Source organism: Musca domestica, unplaced genomic scaffold (genome assembly GCF_030504385.1).
Source record: "Musca domestica strain aabys unplaced genomic scaffold, Musca_domestica.polishedcontigs.V.1.1 10, whole genome shotgun sequence".
In the NCBI taxonomy this organism is placed as follows: Eukaryota; Metazoa; Arthropoda; class Insecta; order Diptera; family Muscidae; genus Musca; species Musca domestica.
The window spans coordinates 20474323-20492114 of NW_026712115.1; the positions used below are offsets into that span (position 1 = coordinate 20474323).

General features: G+C 33.3%; 1 long non-coding RNA gene across 1 annotated transcript; it reads right to left on the reverse strand.

Annotated features, from left to right (window-relative positions):
• Positions 1-4625: 4625 nt before the first annotated feature.
• Positions 4626-6237, reverse strand: LOC109614470 (uncharacterized). Its single transcript, XR_002195560.2, has 3 exons — positions 5724-6237; positions 5525-5668; positions 4626-5456 (listed from the first exon to the last, which is right to left on the reverse strand). It is a non-coding gene; the product is annotated as an uncharacterized LOC109614470 (long non-coding RNA).
• Positions 6238-17792: the final 11555 nt, after the last annotated feature.

Genomic DNA, 17792 nt, shown 5'->3' on the forward strand with positions numbered 1-17792 from the left:
ATACGGAATACGATTGAGTGCGATTAAATTAATTTTTTAGGACAAGGTCCCTTCTGCCTTGGATTGCAAGACCAATAGGAGGATGGGAGATTAAACTCTCTATCGACACAGCCTATTAATCCCCTATTTTTCGGACTATAGGGTGTACGCGCTCCCTTCATTATTGGGAGGTGGCCCCTCTGTCGGCAAGGGTGGGGAGGAGTGGCGATGGGAAAGGATCGAATAAAATTTTATGGTTGGTTCAGAGTATTGCAGCATATGCGGGTGTGTGGCCTATGATTCATAGCAACACTTATGTAAGAAATTGGCATTTGTATTTTTGTGTGTTGAGTTCCTTTGCTTTGCGTTGCATTTCAGCCCAAATTGATGGCTTTAAAGCAGATGAAAAATTCCGTTAGTATATTCGTGTGTATTGTTGATCCCCATATGAAATTAAGCGCTTTTTTATACCATCCACCATAGTATTGAGTATATTAAGTTTGTCATTCCGTTTGTAACACCTCGAAATATACATTTTAGACGCCACAAAGTATATGTATTCTTTATCAGCATAAAATTCTATGTTGGTTTTGGGATGTCCGTCCGTCTGTGGAAATAACTCTAGCTTCCGAAGGAATTGAAGTAGATTAATAAAATTTTACTCAAATGTACATTACGTCTGCAGGACTTATGGTATTGAAAATGGACCATGTAGGTCCACGTTTTGGTACAGCCCCCATATAAGGGTACTTCCGATATTAGGTATTTTGATGATTTTAGCTACAATATTCATCGAAATTGTTTCAAATTTTGTATTTGAAGTTCGAAATGGACACTACTGCTAAGACAAAAAATTGTCTGTTCAGATCCACTTCTTCTTATAGCCCCCACTTAATGGTACCTGCCGATATTCGGTATTTTTATGATTTTAGCAATATTATTCACCGGAATTGCTTCAAATTTGGTATTTGAAGTTCGTCATGGATACTACAGCTAAGACAGAAAATTGTCTGTGCAGGTCCACGTCTTCGTATAGCCCCCATATAACGGTACCTCCCAATATTCGGTATTTTGATTATTTCAGCGACATTATCACCGGAATTGTTTGAAATATGGTATTTGATGTTCGCAATGGATGCTACAGCCATTTTTCTCGAAAAGGATCAGTAACTAAAGTCTACAAAGTAAAAAACATGAACCCATTAATGCAACATCACAATTATTAACTTGACCAGAAGATAATAACTGTGAAAGCAAATACTATTTATTATACACTGAGAGAAAGTCAAGAAAGTAAAAGTAGGACGGACTTTTAAAAAACAGTCGTGCGGACTTTAAGAAAGATTTCTATGGAATCTATGGCGAATAACAAGATAACAACAACATTTAAGTTTTAATGAATTCGAAACCATTGGCAATATAAAAGAAACGTTAATTTTTAAGTTTAAACACATTAAAACAAAAGTTACTTAAAGTAAATTGGGTGCAAGAAGAATGCCATTGAGGCCATTAGAGACAAACTAAAACAACGTACAAAACTTTAACAATGCACAAAAGCCAATTAAGAACACAAACGGAAAGGATTTTAAGCCTAATTCTGTGTGCTACCGGAATTTAAAGGAGCCTTTACAGCGTATCTTGGCTGAAGCCAGCAATATTATGGGTCAATGTTCATTAAGTACACACTTGACAAAGGAATGGTACCTGTATAAGTTTGATACGTTCCACTACAACTCCGAACCTAATATATCACAGATACAGATTGACACCACGGGCAACTCCTCGGCAACTTCCCTCGGCGAGCCTCTGTCGCCACACCAAATTACTGAAGGTAATTTTGTTGTTAAGAAAAGAAATAATCGCCAGTAAGCCATGGAAGATATTTAAATAGTACCTTCTAATTATATTTATGTTTTATTACTTACATTAATCTTTCTTTGCACAACACACACCCGCATAACTCTTACCTCAACATCTCTCACCATCCCACATCACGTTAAACTTTGCGGAGTTGTTGTTGCTATTACTGATGTTGCAGACATTACCACACTTCTGAGTTAAAAAGCACCGTTAAGTAAAATAATTTAGTTAAAGCTAGCAGTGTAAGAGCCTACGAAACTAACAACACCATCTACTACACCATTGAATTACCCTTATTAAAGCTAAAATGTAATTTTATAAGCATTTTTTCAGACATTCACTTAAAATCATAAAACATACTAACCCACCTTCATAAAAAGAACTATCACGGGCAGACAATTCGCGAATCATATTTCAACAATCACTGGTTGATTGTGAAATGCTAATTGGAATTCTACGTAAATATAATCAATATTAGCAAGTGCCCGCTACTTCGTCAGCGAAAAGTCCACCTTAAAATTTAGATTCGTTTCAAGAGATCGTATCATGTCTTTGTAGTACTTAAAATGCATATTTTTTCTTTTTCACAAAATTTTCTAATCATAACTTCAAAGATCGTACTTAATTTTCAAGGGTTTCTATATTATTCAAAATTTTACCTTTTTTTGAAAGAATAATAAGAAAATGTTTATTTTTTGCACCAAAAAGTCTTCAGAATTGGTCAAAATCTAATTTTCTTGAGAAGTTAATAGAATTAGTGACCATTGAAATTACGTTACCTGGACATTATACAGACGGTTCCAAGATAGATGTAGGCAACGAAGCTGGCATATTCTGCCCTAACCCAATGATTAAACATTCATATAAGCCCAATGACAATTGCATAGTTTTCACGCGGAGATTCTTGCAAGTCAGCCAAATGGTAGTAAGAGGCCTCTGCACTAGTAGAAAAGGATTAGTGCTCCAGTAATACGTGAATTCAGTGAGCTTTATTAGACATAGCTATATAAAATGAAGTTGCTGATGAATTAGCTTGAGTTGGCTAACTTATCTAACGTTCTTCTCAAACATAGATGAATCTACAAATTTGCTAAAAGCATTCCCTGTCAATGCAGACCACCAGCTATACTTCTCTCTATATAAACTGTCACTTTCTCACTTCTATATCTCTCTTATCACCATAAATGAGATTGAAATTGTGACATTTCGTCCATATGGATATGCATGCGTGTCGTACATGGATTTACTTGCTTGATGTGGTCTGAAATAAAATGCACCTGGGAAAAGAATTCGTGCCAGACTGAACTTGGACAATTTTTCTATATGGCATGGACTTTACTGGTTAGTCTACAAAATGTTTTATTTCTACAAATAATCTCCTTTAGTAAAGCTGTGCCTCATTAAAACTATATGTAATTGTAATTTTGTTCTCTTAGCGCAAACACACTTGGTACCTTCATTTAAACACTCTAACTCGTCGGTTGAAATAGTAATACTTTGTATAATCCGCCTCTTTAAAATCTCGAAAATCGAAACATTATCCAAAACAACCATTGGCAATGGCGGCAAGGAAGTTAGAGATGCAAAATACATCTCCGCAAATTCGTGGACTGGCACAGGATTTCCAAATCGAGGAGAAAATCTCATATATCAAGACTAATCTGAGGTCCGTGAGGAAGTTCGAAAGAATTTACTCTTGCTTTCCTAAGCTCAAACTCTTGGTGGAAAGGATTCTTTTTCCAGAAAATAGGTGTGCTCGCACCAAAGCCCAAGGAGCTACGGTTTCGTAGACAAATTGGAACCTGAAGCAAAGCCAAACACTCAGCAGAGCAAATCGGCAGCTTCTTCTCACACAAGCGTCAAGAGACGGAGGAGGCGGAGATCTCTTGCAAAACAAAAACCAAACAAAAAGGATCAATAACTACAGTCTAGAAAGTAAAAAAACATGAACCCAATTATACAACATCACAATTATTAACTTGACCAGAAGATAATAACTGTGAAAGCAAATACAGTTTATTATACACTGAGAGAAAGTCAAGAAAGTAAAAGTAGGATGGACTTTTGAAAACATTCGGGCGGACTTTAAGAAAGATTTGTATGGAATCTATGGCGAATAACAAGATAACAACATAATTTAAATTTTAATGATTTCAAAACCATTGGCAGTTTAAAAGAAACGTTAATTGTAAAGTTTAAACACATTAAAACAAAAGTTACTTAAAGTAAATTGGGTGCAAGAAGAACGCCATTGAGGCCATTAGAGACAAACTAAAACAACGTACAAAACTTTAACAATACACAAAAGCCAATTAAGAATTCAAATGGAAGGGATTTTAAACCTATTTCTGTGTGCTACCTGAATTTAAAGAAGACTTTACAGCGTATCTTGGCTGGCGTGAAGCCAGCAATATTATGGGTCAATGTCCATTAAGTACATACTTGAGAATGGAATGGTACCTGTATAAGTTTGATACGTTCCACTACAACTCCGAACCCAATATATCACGGATGCTGATTGACACCACGGGCAACTCTTCGGCAACTTCCCTCTGCGAGCCTCTGTCGCCACACCAAATTACTGAAGATAATTTTGTTGTTAAGAAAAGAAATAATCGCCAATAAGACATAGAATATATTTATATATATATATATAAGAATATATTTAAATTATACCTACTGATTATATTTATGTTTTTTATTACTTACATTTAGTCTTACTTTGCACAACACACACTCGCATAACTCTCACCTTAACATCTCTCACCATCCCAGCAAACATTTTTTTCCGATTTTCTTCCGAATTCGGAAAAAAACTCTGCACAAGTTTCCGACTCTGATGTCGAATTCGGAAAGAAATCGGAAGAAAATTGTGTGAGATTGCCCAAGATTCTGAAAGATTTTGCGGAAAAAATTCTGAAAGAACGTAAGAGTTTCGGGTCGAATTCGTATAGAATTCGGCAAAGAAAAAAGGAAAATTCGGAGAGATATAGGATGTTTGATACGAAATTCGGAAAATTTTCGGATGTTTGATACGAAATTCGGAAAAATTCTGAATTTGTTCTATAGTTTTATCGGAAAATCGGAGAAATATGGGATGTTTGATGCGATATTCGGAAAAGTATCGGATGTTTGATCCGAGATTCTGAAAAATTTCGGATGTTTGATTCGAAATTCGGAAAAATATCTGAATTTATTCTATAGTTTTATCCGAAAATCGGAAAAAAATCGAATAATTCATTCTAAAATCGGAAAATAATAGGATGTTTGATACGAAATTCGCAAAAAAATCTAAATTTATTCTATAGTTGTAATCGAAAATCCGAAATAATAAAACTTTATCTAGTTTTTAGATAATTGATTATGTTTATATTTTTCAATTTAATGACAGAACATTTGTATTCATTTTTTTTTTTTTTTGTAAAATATAAGGAATACGGAAATTAATATATAAAAAACATCAAAAGTTGCAATTCAATCTAAATCAATATAATTAAGGGTGGAAATACTTCGATTTTGGCCCAGCTTAAGGTTTGTTAAGCCTACCTTTAGCCGAGTTGAAGAAATGTTTTATATGGTACTTCCCATAGCTCCCGGAATATGTTTCAATGCCGCATCTTAATAATAAAAATGAAAAAAAATATTATTTAAATTATCAAAGAGTTTAAAACACAAGGATACAAACCTTTAACGAGCCTAATAAAATAGATGTCCTTTACAGCTGTATTTTGGTACATATCGTGCCACGAAAACGTTGACCTCGTCAGTTTGAAAAATCATATGTAAAAGTGTTTACATTGTCATGGCGTTGATTTTTTAAACGGCGTAGCTAAACAATTTAAGATATTATTAAAAGTAGTAATTGTAGAAAGGTGCTTACTTACCATAAGGTACTTAAGGTCCAAATCTTCCTTTAATTTTCATTTTAACTTTTCACTGCAACACACTGCACTCGTGCTCCGTTCAAATTCTGACGACAAACTGATCATAATCAAAAAAAAAAAAAAAAAAAAAAAAAAACAAAAAAGTTGTATGCACAAAATTCTTCAAATAATTTCAACCGAGCATGTGCAGAGTACTCGGAAACTTTTCGAAAGGAAAGGTAAAATAAATCTCAACAGAAAAAAGTTAACTCTCTGCTAATTTTTGTGTTTTTTTTTTTCAAATGGAACAAAAGAAACGAGTATGTGCAGATTACTCGGAAACTTTTCTGGAGTAACATTAGAAATTCACGCCAAAAAAAGAGTTAACTCTCTGTATACGCTGTTTTTTTTTTCTCTTTAGCTTTGTTTGTTCAAACAAAACAAAAGAAACGAGTATGTGCAGATTACTCGGAAACTTTTCTGAAGAAACTGCAGAAAATCTCGACAAAAAATCGGACATCAGAGCCCTCGGAAAAAAATGTTAGCTGGGATCCCACATCACGTTAAACTTTGCGGATTTATTGTTGCTATTGCATTTTTTTTGCATTTTGGTTGTGAAATGCTAATTGCTGGAGGAATCCTACGTAAATATAATCAATACAAGCAAGAGTCCGCTACTTCGTCAGGTAAAAGTCCACCTTAAAATTTAGATTCGTTTCAAGAGATCGTATCAGGTCTTTGTAGTACCTTAAATTCATATTTTTCTTTTTGAAAAATTTTCTAATCATAACTTCAAAGATCGTACTTAATTTTCAAGGGTTTCTATATTATTCAAAATTTTACCTTTTTTTGAAAGAATAATAAGAAAATGTTTATTTTTTGCACCAAAACGCCTTCAGAATTGGCCAAGATCAAATTTTCTAGGTGAAGGTAATTGTTAGCTCATAGGGGCTCCGCCGATGGGAGTGAATGCCGAATGCGTCGAGCAGTTGGCCGTAGGGTATATGCAAAAAGATAAATAAAGACACAAGGGGTTTTCCTTAATATAAAATAGATCTATTTATTCCTAATTTGGTTGGTAACGATATTACCTTTGGCAACTATATGCCCTTTTATGCACAACGATATGTGCTTGCAAACGATATTGCGGGTGTTGTCTGTCCGAATGACAAATACTACTTGATGTCTAAAGGAGGCGGCAAAACAAGTGACAACTAATTACTCGTTAAAATGTCAAAGGAGCTAGCACAAGGTTGCAATAAACCGTAGCGCGTACATTTTAACGAATAATTAAGGACCAAACCAGGGGTCAATAAAAAGCAATATTTAATACAATTCTAAATTAAACAGTAATAGTATTAGTGACCATTGAAATTACGTTACCTCTACATTACACAGACGGTTCCAAGATGGATGTAGGCAACGAAGCTGGCATATTTTGCCCTAACCAAATGATTAAACATTCATATAAGCCCAATGACAATTGCATAGTTTTCACGAGGAGATTCTTGCAAGTCAGCCAAATGGTAGTTAGAGGCCTCTGCACTAGTAGAAAAGAATTAGTGCTCCATGTAATAAGTGAATTTATTGAGCATTATTAGACATATAAAATGAAGTTTCTGATGAATTAGCTTGAGTTGGCTAACTTATCTAACGTTCTTCTCAGACATAGATGAATTTACAAATTTGATAAAAGCATCCCTTGTCAAGGCAGACCACTAGCTATACTTCTCTCTATATAAACTGTCTCTTTCTCGCTTCTATATCTCTCTTATCACCATAAATGAGATTGAAATTGAGACATTTCGTCCATATGCATATGCATGCGTGTCGTACATGGATTTACTTGCTTGAAGTGGTCTGAAATAAAATGCACCTGGAAAAGATTTCGTGCTAAACTGAACTTGGACAATTTTTCTATGTGCCATGGACTTTACTGGTTAGTCTACAAAATGCTTTATTTGTACAAATAATCTCCTTTAGTAAAGTTGTGCCTCATTAAAATTATATGTAATTCTAATTTTGTTCTCTTGGCGCAAAAACTCGTGATATGATACATTGGTACCTTCATTTAAACACTCTAACTCGTCGGTTGAAATTGTGATACTTTGTATAATCCGTCTCTTTATAATCTCGAAAATCTAAACATTTTCCAACACAACCATTGGCAATGGCGGCAAGGAAATTAGAGATGCAAAATACAACTCCGCAAATTCGTGGACAGGCACAGGATTCCCAAATCGAGAAGAAAATCTCATATATCAAGACTAATCTGAGGTCCGTGAGGAAGTTCGAAAGAATTTATTCTTGCTTTCCTAAGCTCAAACTCTTTGTGGAAGAGATTCTTTTTCCAGAAAATAGGGGTGCTCGCACCAAAGCTCAAGGAGCTATGGTTTCGTAGACAAATTGGAACCTGAAGCAAAGCCAAACACTCAGCAGAGCGAATCGGAGGCATTCAAACCCTGTGTGATCTGGATTGCCAAAAACTCGAGAGAGTGAATCTAGTTCAGAAACAATCAGTAGGTAATCAGAATAGTAACTCTTTACGAAAGAGTAACACGAGAGTTTTTTTCACTGAGAGAAAGTCAAGAAAGTAAAAGTAGGACGGACTTTTGAAAAACAGTCGGGCGGACTTGAAAAAAGATATCTATGGAATCTATGGCGAATAACAAGATAACAACAACATTTAAATTTTAATGATTTCAAAACCATTGGCAGTTTAAAAGAAACGTTACTTGTAAAGTTTAAACACATTAAAAGAAAAGTTACTTAAAGTAAATTAGGTGCAATAAGAACGCCACTGACGACATTAGAGATAAACTAAAACAACGTACAAAACTTTAACAATGCACAAAAGCTAATTAAGAATGCAAACGGAAGGGATTTTAAGCCTATTCCCTACTACAACTCCGAACCCAATATATCGCGGATGCTGATTGACACCACGGACAACTCCTCGGCAACTTCCCTCGGGTGCCTCTGTCACCACACCAAATTACTGAAGGTAATTTTGTTGTTAAGAAAAGAAATAACCGCCAGTAAGGCATGGAATATATTTAAATTGTACCTACTAATTATATTTATGTGTTTTGTTACTTACATTTAGTCTTTCTTTGCACAACACACTCGCATAACTTTCACCTCAACATCTCTCACCATCCCACATCACATTAAACTTCGCGGAGTTATTGTTGCTATTACCGCTGTAGAAGACATTACCACACTCCTGGGTTAAACAGCACCGTTAAGTACAAATAATTTATTTGAAGCTAGCAGTGTAAGAGCCTTTAAAACTAACAACACTATCTACTGCACCATTGAATTACCCTTATTAAAGTTAAAATGTAATTTTATAAGCATTTTTTCAGACATTCAGTTAAAATCAAAAAATATACTAACCCACCTTCATAAAAAGAACTATCACGGGCAGACAATACGCGAATCATATTTCAACAATCACTGGTTGATTGTGAAATGCTAATTGGAATTCTACGTAAATATAATCAATACAAGCAAGTGCCCGCTACTGCGTCAGCGAAAAGTCCACCTTAAAATTTAGATTCGTTTCAAGAGATCGTATCAGGTATTTGTAGTACTTAAAATGCATATTTTTTCTTTTTCACAAAATTTTTTAATCATAACTTCAAAGATCGTACTTAATTTTCAAGGGTTTCTATATTATTCAAAATTTTACCTTTTTTGAAAGAATAATAAGAAAATGTTTATTTTTTGCACCAAAAAGTCTTCTGGTCAAAATCCAATTTTCTAGAGAAGGTAATAGAATTAGTGACCATTGAAATTACGTTACCTGGACATTTACACAGACGGTTCCAAGATGGATGTAGGCAACGAAGCTGGCATATTTTGCTCTAACCCAATGATTGAACATTCATAGCCCAATGACAATTGCATAGTTTTCACGCGGAGATTCTTGCAAGTCAGCCAAATGGTAGTAAGAGGCCTCTGCACTAGTAGAAAAGAATTAGTGCTCCATGTAATACGTGAATTCATTTAGCTTTGTTAGACATAGCTATATAAAATGAAGTTGCTGATGAATTAGCTTGAGTTATTGTTGCTTTTACCGCTGTTGAATACATTGCAACACTCCTGAGTTAAACAACTGAGTGTAAGAGCCTATGAAACTAACAAGACTATCTACTACACCATTGTATTACCCTTATTAAAGTTAAAATCATAAAACATATTAACCCACCTTCATAAAAAAAAAACTATCACGGGTAGATAATTCGCTAATCATATTTCAACAATCACTGGTTGGTTGTGAAATGCTAATTGCTGGAGGTATTCTACGTAAATATACTAGCTAGTGCTCGCTTCTTCGTCAGCGAAAAGTCCACCTTAAAATTTCTTTTTGACAAATTTTCTAATCATAGCTTCAGAGATCGTACTTAATTTTCAAGGGTTTCTATATTATTCAAAATTTTACCTTTTTTTGAAAGAATAATAGGAAAATTTTATTTTTTTGCACCAAAAAGTCTTCAGAATTGGCCAAAATCCAATTTTTCTGTCCAAAAATATTTCAAGGTCTCCACAATAGCAGCTCTATCTCTTCACGCAATACCAAGTTTTGGAGACATTAAGTACGCATATAAGTACGCATATTCAAAAAAAAAAAAAACCTTCCATCTTAGGCACCGACAGTGAACAACAAATAAATTCTGGGAAAACTTCAAACGCTGCAGAGTGTAAGCCACTTTAATGCTGATAAAAGATCAGAGAACCTTTGAAGAGGTTTGAGGATAAGATTGTGAAAGAGTTACATTTTTGTTTTTTTTTTTTTTTTTATTCGGACATATCACGACATTTTTTCAGAGTTTTCAGACGGGAAATAGAATTGATCGGGTACCCTGTTACCAGAATCAGTATCAGGACATGACCAGGTAATTAAACATTTTCACGGCCATTTTCGTTCTTAGGTCTTTCTTGTCGCGGACTCACTTTCCGCACAATGCGCAAAACATACTTAAGAAGAGTCAGAAGACGTTTGTGTTTCTTTTTCAGGTTTGGAAGCTGCATATCCTAAAATGCCTACTCCAGATTCTTATGGTCAATGACGGGATAGAAGCATCTGTTTGGGTGCGTTGGAATGGATGCAGAGAATGGATTAAGAAATAAATGGAGTTAAATATACAATAAACAAGTTTCGAATACAGATGTTAATATCCAAAGACCTAACGAGTTAAAAATCTAAAAAAAATATTTCAACGTTTTTTAAGGAATAAAATAACAATTCATAGGCGAAAATTACAACAAAGCAACTTTTCTGAAAACTTGATATGTCAAAATTGTAAGAAAGGCGAATTTAATTGAATTCTATATATTCGGGGCAAATTGTTTTGCACCAATCAGAACATTTTATTTTGAAACACTGAATAATTTTGTTTTGATTCATTGAAATTTAAAAAATTAAATTTTGCAAGAAAAAATTAGATTCGTTGTGATTTGTAATGTTTGATACAGACACAGATTTTAACGAACTGGGAAAGACGAAGAAAAATCTATCAGAACAGATTCCATAGGAAGTTCAAGAATTCTAAGTAAGACAAGAAACAAAGAAGTCGTCCTTAATATGTGGATCTTCTACAAGAGCTTCTGGATTTTAATCGTGGATTTCTAAACATTAAATATTCCTTCAAAACATCAAACCCTTGATTATAAAAAAACATTTCCGGAACTATTAAAGATCATTTCCCTGGATTTTGAAGAACATTTCCGCATCTCAATTCGTAAAGTTTAAAGAATATCCTCGAATCTCAAATTGTGGCTATTTTTAGAAAACTCGGTGCCTAAAATAACAGATTTTTAAAAATACTTCCGGATCTCAATTCGTGGTTTTTTAAAGAACTTCTCCAGGGTATAATATTGAATCTATTATGATTTACTTTTTCCCCCAACATTATCAATAAATGACCATACCGAATATTACAACGGTTCTTCTCAAATTGATTTGCATGAGGGTAAATACGAAATTTTTGCCTTTAAAATTAATAAAAATATTGAACAGTGAAAAGAATCCTTTGAAAGAATTTATTTTTTAAGGCAATTTCAAATTTGAAGGATTCAGAAGAAATCTTATAATGATGAATATTAGGAAATAGACATCTACATGAACTATGTTTGTTCTAACTTCCTCTAGATATTGATAAACGGAATGATTGGGGCTGTTTTTACGTACGTGACTCGTGATTGCACTCATGAATGCATTTATACAAATATTAACACAAGGAAGGTATAGGACTTAGCTTGTCCTCCAATTTACGTTCCTTTACAAACACCTCATAATTTTTTATTTATTATTTTTTTTTTTTTTTCCGAATTTATCAACTTTAATAGGGCGAATTCGAATTAAAACAACTTGTTTGACATATCAGGTTGACTACAGCTGGCCTGAAAGGGTTACCTTGTATTTCTACCATGATTCATACTGTAGACAACTTGATGACACTTCTTTCGGAAATCATTAATCTAGTAAGAGGTAATGCTATCTTTTGTGAACTTTCAATTTTTGCGGAAATACAGCATTCTTTCCATTAGATAAGTTTGTCCATACAGGATGACCAATGGACATAATAATATCCGAACTTAACCGCTCATTTCAACAACGTTTACAACAAATAGAGGTTAAAATGGCTATTTTAAATTGCAAGTTAAATTTGCCAAGAAAGTGATAATTGAATTTCATATAAAGACTATTACTAAGGAAATATGTTGTTTGCTTTGATAAAACACAAGCTTGATTTTTGTTGGGTCAAAGCATCATATCAAATTCAAACATGCGTACATGATATGAGTCAAGTGATCAAGCACCCACGAATGCTTCAATACCTTCCTATGCTTACTCTAAGTAGTATTGATATGTGTATGTCCATGATCCCTTCTTTCGATTTAATATGAACATACATCAACAACGACTTTAGCATAAAGTCTTTCAAATTTCTAAGTTGCAACCATACACAAGCATACATAATCATGTGCAAATGCACCCAATAACCAATGGTAATTGATTCCATATAAAGCCACCGAACATTGATTTTTACCGGAAAAAGTCAATATCTTAGATTGAAATACAAAGTGAATGGGGAAAAATATTGAAAAAAAATATTGGCAAGATGCCTCAACTACATATATTAAAATACCGTTCTGTTGAATGGGATGCTTAATATGCAATATACTCAGATAGAATAGAACGCGTCCAAGGACAATTTCTGCTATTTGCCTTACGAGGATTAGAGTGGAATATTATGTTTGTTTTACCTTCTTATACTAGCAGGTTAAATTTAATTAGATTGCCTACACTTAAAAGCAGACGTATCATGTTGAACTCCATGTTTGTACTAAAAATATTAATTGGAAATATACCTCAAGATTTTCTAATCTCATCTGTTTGAATTAATGTTCAATTTTGATCTAGTAGATACTACCAATTATTACATATCGATTTTCATCGCACGAATTATTCAATGGGCGAACCTCTTAGTAAAATGTGTGTTGACTTTTCTCGGAACTGTAATGTAGATTTTAATATGAGTTTAGAAGTTATTAAATCTAGAATAATTTTATTTTCAAACAATTATAATACATTTTCTATTATTTGACAAATTAACTCATGAATAAGATTCTTTAATGGTTTTTAATTTTCTACTAAATTCATGATGCGGATCATGATGTGTACGCGATCTCTACGTAACTCTACTCTATATTTGACTTTGTTGCAGTTTCTTTATCTCACCCTGTATATTCCGTTATTAAGTATCAATCTGGAATAAACTGTCTGTTTAACTGGTTGTTTGTGACGTTGAAAATAATAACTAGTCATTCGAAGTTTAGTAGTCATTTAGGGCGAGACGTACGCCCCCGCTGTGATTAAGTGCAAAAAGTGCTATGTGATAAAATATAACAAATTGAAGAATAAAGTATAATTTGAATTAATTAATTTGTACATAATTATACTTACCTGCAAACATTTGTACTTACCTGAATTTTACTTACCACTGAATTCAAACCAAATAATTACTGTGAAAATACTTACCGAATTTATCAATAACATTTAATATTTAATTGAACTTAACAATAAAACAAAAAAAAACCTTTTTGTGGAAAAACTGAAAAAAAGGTAAACTGCTATGTAATAAAGTAACAAGTACATTTTTTGTAAACATTGAATTTACACAGCAATAAAAAACAGTGAAAAGGTAAAACAGTTAACAAATTCAAAAGTTACAACAAAAACACAGTGAACAAATACAACATTAAAACAAAAAGAACTAAAACACATTGTGCAACAAATTGATTACAAAAACAACAATCACAGTGCGACATTGAAAAAACTTGTGAAACAAAAACAATCAAAAATAAACGAACATTTTCTAGAAAACAAAGTAAACAATAAATTAAATCGCGATCACGGTACGTGTAACAAAATTAATACAAACCTTGGAGGACGGACACCAGGGTAACCCCACAAACTTTTTAAAACCCATACCCTATTACTGAGAGATCAAAGTGAGTACAAGAAGTTTTTGTTAACCTTGAAGCGTGGTATCAAAAAAGGACCACAGGGTACGGCGATTTTGACTCCCGACACTGTCCCTTTACAAGATAATTCGCGGATAATTCGAAATCAAAAAAAAAAAAAAAAAAAAAAAAATGACACCTTTGGATACAAAGACCTAAATTTTTTTCATAAACTTTGAACTGGACTGTTGACCCATTGATTTGATTGGGAATACAACAATACGTCCAACCTAGCCAACATACACACATAAAAACCTAGTGAAATTTGTGGAATCTGTTTCAATTTGAAAATTATTACTATTTCTTTTTGCAGTTTTTTAAAACGCGTAAAATTTGCGCAAAATATGGTTGATTACCCTATGGAAGGTTGAAATAAATACAATCAAAAAGCATCGGTCTCTTATTTTTTGGAATTTTTGTAAATTCCGCTCTTTTCTGCAAATTTCCCACTGCTGTTTTAATAGAGAGAGAAATATTTTGGAGATATTGGAACGACTTGTGGAAATTCGAACTCTCCTTCACATTTTGTCCGCCGGTAAAAAGAAACTAGAAAATTGTGATCATGACCCGCCAAATTCTTAGACATTTTCACATACATTTTGGAAAACATAGCAGTTGGGAGATGAATATATTCTTATTTATTGACATATACACACAGCACAGCAAATAATTTATGGAAAGATAGCCTAAATTTATAAAATTTCAGCAACACACACATCCCAAACAATTTTTTAATAATTTTATATACACGCCATATTGAATTTCCACACATAAATCTTAGGAAATCCTGGAAGAACAAAAAATAAAATCCCAACACATCAATTTTTTTGGTAATTTTCGGAAAAAATATTTTTGGCGTCTTCGAAAGCAAATGCATAATTTATTTACAAAAAGCATTTGGAGGACAAGCGCCAAAAAAACTTGGAGGTTAGCTAAACTAAAAAATGTGCACCTTTACAGTTTTTTTTATGAAAGTTATTACACAAACATTTCATATTTATAAATTTTAACATTTTAAAAATATGCATCCATATATTTTTTGAATTAACCCCGAAATATTTTCATCTTTCTTGCAATTTTACTTTCGCTGAAAATTTTACATTTGAAACAAAACGTTTTTTTGTTTTACACATTTGCAACACTTCGAAAACATTTTGTGCTAAATATTTTTGACTTTTTACCCAAAATAATTAAATTGTTTAGACACTTTACTAGGATTTTTCATCTCATTTCTCTACTCGAAAAAAAAAATAATTATACCAAACAAACATTTATGTGAAAGAAAATCTACGGGGTTGCAGCGATTTCAACTACTTTTAACATATTATTTACAGAAGCGTCTTCAGAATATTTGTTGCCTCAAATAAATATGCACGTTCACAAAAATTATTTTGCTTTTGTCAAAAACAAAATTGGTGTTTGGCATAAGTTTAAATCATTTAAAAACAAAGTTTAAATCATTTAAACACAAAGTTTTTTGTTTTTGGGAACACATCAATTTTCTGGATTTTCCTTCGACATAATTTTGGAAACTTTCTTTGCAAAATGCGATCTGCAGTTTATTTTGTTGACATTGTCACACATTTTCTTGCGTTCTTTTAATAAAATAATTGGAGAAAAAACGTTGATGCGACTCTACTCTAAAATAAAAATCAATTTGTCCTTGATTCATTTGGGAATTAACATGAGAGTTTTGTTAAACCAATACTTATTGATTCTGTTTTAAACCCAATATCAAAACCATTTATTTTTCTAATGGATTTCTTTGTAAATTTTTGTGAATCAGAAATTTTTTTCCAAAATCAAACACAATTCCTTAAATATGGATAAATCTATTCGTGAAAAGTTTACTGACTGGATCACTGATTTGCAAGATTATATATCGATTTTGAGCATATCGAACACAGAAGAAGACATACGCAGATTGGAATCGTCTAGAGTTCAGTCAGATTCGATATTTGACCATGTAAAAATATCATATGTAGTATGCAGGGATTATGTGCCACAAGAAGCAGAAAAACCCGTCGACTAAAATAAGTTAAGAAATAATTATTTAGAGGCAAGTGAATTATACAAAAAGACTATAGGAGTTATTAACTTTCAAATACAGGTAATTAAGCAGAAAGAGTCAGAGGAACACATAAAAAGAGAATCCCTGGTGAAACAAGTAAACACGGATGAAGAATTTACTCCATCTTTCCGACTGCCACCATGTGATATAGATACTCTTTGTGGTTTATTCACAGCAATTTATGTTCAGAATACCAAATTGAGTAAAGTTGAGAAGCTTTTTCATTTGACCCAGAAGCTAACAGGAGAGGCAAGAGAGATAATCAGCCATGTTCCACTCACAAATGATGGTTTTGATTTAGCTTGGAAAAATCTTACAAAAAGTTACGAAAACAAAAGAATGCATGTCAATGAACAGATAAAAATCCCTTTCGTCGTCCCACGGCGTTAAAAATGAAAAAGTCGGTCCAGTAACATGAGGCACCATTCCATGCTTCATAAGGGAACGAAAACCCACAATCACACACAAAATCAAAACTAAGCTAGAGAGGAAGTACGCCCTAGTGCTAGTGCTTCAGCTCTCACAATCACAATACGTCCACAGAACCACAAAATGTTACTACCTTGACTCTACAGGAGAACATAATTTGCGAACATAATCCTAGTGCAACCTATTTTCTGCGATAGTACAGGTCGAAAATAGAGGAAAATCATATGGTGCCCGAGCAATTATTGAGCCTGGCTCACAATCTAGCTTTATATCAGAAAAACTAAGAAACAAATAGAAATTGCCTATCAACAACAGCTTGTTTAGAGTTTTGAGGTCAAAAGAAGACACATTCTGCGAACAAAAGTACCTAGAGACAACAAAGAGAAATAAAGAAGGGAGATATATTGTTACCCTACCCTTTAAAAATTGTGAGTAGTTAGGAAATTCTATAGAATAGAGAAATAACTGTCTAAGACTCCAGATATCAAAGACTCGTACCACAAAGCGGTGTTACATTATTTAGATTTGGGCCATATGAGAAAGCTTTCAAGTGAGGAAATAGATGAGACCCCAAATTATTATTTGCCGCACCATGCGGTCATAAAACCAGATCGTTTGACTACGAAACTTAGAGTAGTTTTTAATGCTTCAAGTCCCAGTTCAAATAAAAAAAGTCTAAATGATAATCTTTTCGCTGGGCCAATACTCCAGCAAGACCTTGTTCTACAAATACTTAAATGGAAGTGCTTCAAATATGTTTATAATGCTGATATTACTCAAATGTATTGTCAGATTCTACTTGATAGAAAACAGACTTGATATCAAGTAATTTTCTCTAGGATATCTCATTATGTAGAATATTATAAACTTTTGAAGTCACTTTAGGAGTGAACTGCGCACCTTTTTTAACACTTATGCCATTAGCAGAAGACATTAAAGAAACATACCCTCGAACTGCGAAAATTATCTTACAAAATTTATATGTTGATGACGTCCTAGCGGGAGGTTAGTCAATTGAAGAAACAATTGACTCACGGAAAGAATTAATTGCGGCC